The sequence below is a fragment of the Mizuhopecten yessoensis genome, unplaced genomic scaffold (genome assembly GCF_002113885.1).
Source record: "Mizuhopecten yessoensis strain PY_sf001 unplaced genomic scaffold, ASM211388v2 scaffold4747, whole genome shotgun sequence".
NCBI lineage: Eukaryota > Metazoa > Mollusca > Bivalvia > Pectinida > Pectinidae > Mizuhopecten > Mizuhopecten yessoensis.
Window position 1 is genome coordinate 24,397 of NW_018405701.1, and position 3,807 is coordinate 28,203.

The window sequence follows — 3,807 nt, forward strand, 5'->3', positions numbered from 1 at the left end:
AGTGTTTCTTGACTGTCTGTATCCTGTACGCGTGTTATTAGTGTTTCTTGACTGTCTGTATCCTGTATGCGAGGTATAAGTGTTTCTTGACTGTCTGTATCCTGTACGCGTGTTATTTGTATTTTTGACTAGCGGTATCCTATACGCGTGTTATTAGTGTTTTATGACTGGCTGTATCCGGTATGCGTGTTATTAGTGTTTTTTTTGACTGTATGTTTCCTGTACGCGTGTTATTTGTATTTTATGACTAGCGGTATCCTATACGCGTGGTATAAGTGTTTCTGACTGGTTGTATCCTATACGCGTGGTATAAGTGTTTCTGACTGGTTGTATCCTGTACGCGTGTTATTAGTGGGGATTTTTTTAATTATTTTTGCTGACGTGCTGTATTGAATGTATGTCATATTAGAGTTTAATAACTGGTTGCAAATTGTACGGATATTATTAGTGTTTGCTGAGTAGTACGGAGTACTTTTCTTATTAGAGCCAGCTGACTGGCATAGTGGCGTCCACGTAATCCCCTTCCTACCTTGGTCGGCCGGCAGCTATGGCGCACACGTCCACTTGAACTGTTTAAACACTCCCAGAGACTCTGTGTTTACTTAGAGAGTCTGCGTATTCTTTTGTTAATTGTTATACTTTTCGATCATTATCAAATCTGTTGGAGCCGTTAACGACATTGGTAATAGGAGAGAAACACTTGGCTATGCTTCCTCACCAATCCCGTATCGCTTTGTGTTTACATATCCCCAAAAACCGCCATTCGTCGGGAGGCCTCTCTCTGGGGAGGATAGTTTTATAATTATTCTCCAAGAATTTATATCTAAAAATCGATTTTAAGAATCAGTTATGGCCATTCTGATAGAAAGCCTGGGATAATGATTTGTCATGGAAAGTCTGGAAAATCTCATACTGACGCGAGATAACTTACACGTGACCACCTGGGACATCTCCGCAGTAAATACACACCTCAAGGAATAGCCCCGCAGGAAAGTTATGCAAATTTCCTAGCATCATGTCTGATGCGCTTAGACAAGAGTGGCGAAATGCCTAATACATTTAATAGCATTCTCCATCTACACTAGAATCATAGGACGATTATATATATTTCATAAGTTAGGTTAGCCGGTTAGCGGTAACCATGGTGATGATGTAGTCAGAAGGATGATGAACCCTACAACGTCACAGTAAAGGGGTATCGGGTGAAGTTAGAGTTCGATTCCAGTTGTAGAATGAACAGTTTGTACGGAATGATGAGTCGCTTAATTGACCTATGAATAACTAGTGTAAATATGTCGCTACAAAGAAGAAGAGGTTTTATGTTGACAGAGGGTATATATTGATAAACGGTATGAATTAACAGAGATTTTATGTAGACAGAGGGTATAAATTGATAAACGGTATGAATTAACAGAGGTTTTATGTTGACTGAGGGTATATATTGATAAACGGTTTGAATTAACAGAGATTTTATGTAGACAGAGGGTCTAAATTGATAAACGGTATGAATTAACAGGGGTTTTATGTTGACAGAGGGTATATGTTGATAAACGGTATGAATTAACAGACGTTTTATGTAGACAGAGGGTATATATTGATAAATGGTATGAATTAACAGAGGTTTTATGTTGACAATGGGTATATATTGATAAACGGTATGAATTAACAGAGGTTTTATGTTGACAGAGGGTATATATTGATAAACGGTATGAATTAACAGAGGTTTTATGTTGACAGAGGGTATATAATAATAAACGGTATAAATTAACAGAGGTTTTATGATGACAGGTGGTATATATTGATAAACGGTATGAATTAACAGAGGTTTTATGTTGACAGAGCGTTTGTGTTTACAAAGGTTGTATGTTAACAGAGGTTAAGTGTAAACAGAGGTTATGTCTTAACAGAGGTTATGTGTTAACACAGAGGTTAAGTGTTAACACAGAGGTTAAGTGTTAACACAGAGGTTAAGTGTTAACACAGAGGTTAAGTGTAAACAGAGGTTATGTCTTAACAGAGGTTAAGTGTTGACAAAGGGTATGTGTTAACAGAGGGTTTTATGTTAACAGATGAGATTATGTGTTAACAGAGGTTTTATGTTAACAGACAGGAACGTAGCTGACGTATGGATAGTGTGTGGGCACTTGGACAATAGGCTGGTAAAGCCAGCTCTTCGAACCACGAAGAGTTCATATAAATGTTATTGAGTATCCTCTTTTAGTTTAAAAATATCATTTCTTATGTTTAAATCTAATCGATTGATATATTTGCTGTAACAAACGCTAGTGCTTTTTGTAATTATTTCCGCCACATTTGAAAAGTAACGAAACTTTCATTGGTTGATAAACATGTATTATTAGACGATAGATTTTGCGTGTGTATGTATTGTTTTCCAACAGATCAACGCTCTTCCAAAAAAACTTCACTGGAAATGTTTCCTTTGACGGATGAGGGTACACGCATTTAAGTTTGCATGAGTTTGAAGATTTGCTAGAGGACAAACACAAATATCTAGATAACCTCCAGATGTACTTAAAACCGGTTTACGGTCAGAATGTTCCCGAAGGTGCTTTGAAATAGTGTTTGTAAATCTGTCAAATGCTGATTTCATGTGTTAACGAGCTATGTTAATATATTAGTGGATTTAATTGATTTAAATACACATCTGGTATAAAGTGACGACAGTGGAAATTATTCATCGTCTGTCGACCAATGGCGATTGAAAAGAAAAATATCCTTCCCAAATAAATCCACATTAAATAGACAATTGCCCACAGGGCCAAACATGATAACAACGCATAGCTTGTGGAATGAAGTCATATAGCCATCACGTGACAAATGTTAGCGCGCAAAAGGACAGCCTAATTCAAAATATTTAGATTATCCAGGTCATTTTGCTTATCAAAGTCGTAGGACACTGATGTAGACACGAACAAGTCTTTCATTACATGTTACTTGGTAGACTACACGTATATATAATCCATATATGTTTGCATAGTGTGGTGGAATATATATCTCGGGGATTCGAAAATGTTGGAAATACAATCAGCTCAGTCTTCGTAAATTATTTTTCCAATATTTTCTAACCATCGTTGTATATATTTCACAATAATACACACACATATGGTTGATTATGTCTAAACATAACAGGAAAGCATGTTTCGATGTCTTAAAAGAAATGAGTAAAAGTGATTTAGATCTGACGGGTTAGGCATAAGTTACCAACGGGTTCCCACTTACAATAGTACGAGGTATGTGTAAACGGAGGTTATATGTAAACAGAGGTTATATGTTAACAGAGATTATGTGTAAACAGAGGTTATGTGTTAACATATGTTATATGTTGAAAGAGGTTATGTGTTTTCAGAGGTGATGTGTTTTCAGAGGTTATGTGTTAACAGAGGGTTCGTGTAAACAGAGGTTATATGTCAACAGAGGTTATATGTTAACAGAGGTTATATGTTAACAGAGGTTATGTGTTAACAGAGATTATGTGATAACAGAGGGTGTGTGTTAAAAGAAGTTATGAGCTATGTGATGTTTACTCATGTCATGTGTTTACAGGTGTTATGTGTAAACAGGTGTTATGTATTAACAGGTGTTATGTGTTAACAGAGGTTATGCGTTCGTTAACAGAGGGTACATGTTAACAGATGTGTTATTTAACAGATGACTCAGAAAATGTGTGAACAGAGAGTGTGTGTAAATAGAGGTTATGCGTTAACAAAATGTTATTTATTGACAGAGGGTCGTGCTATAAAGGTTATGTGTAAACAGAGATTACGTGTTAACATAGGTTATGTATTA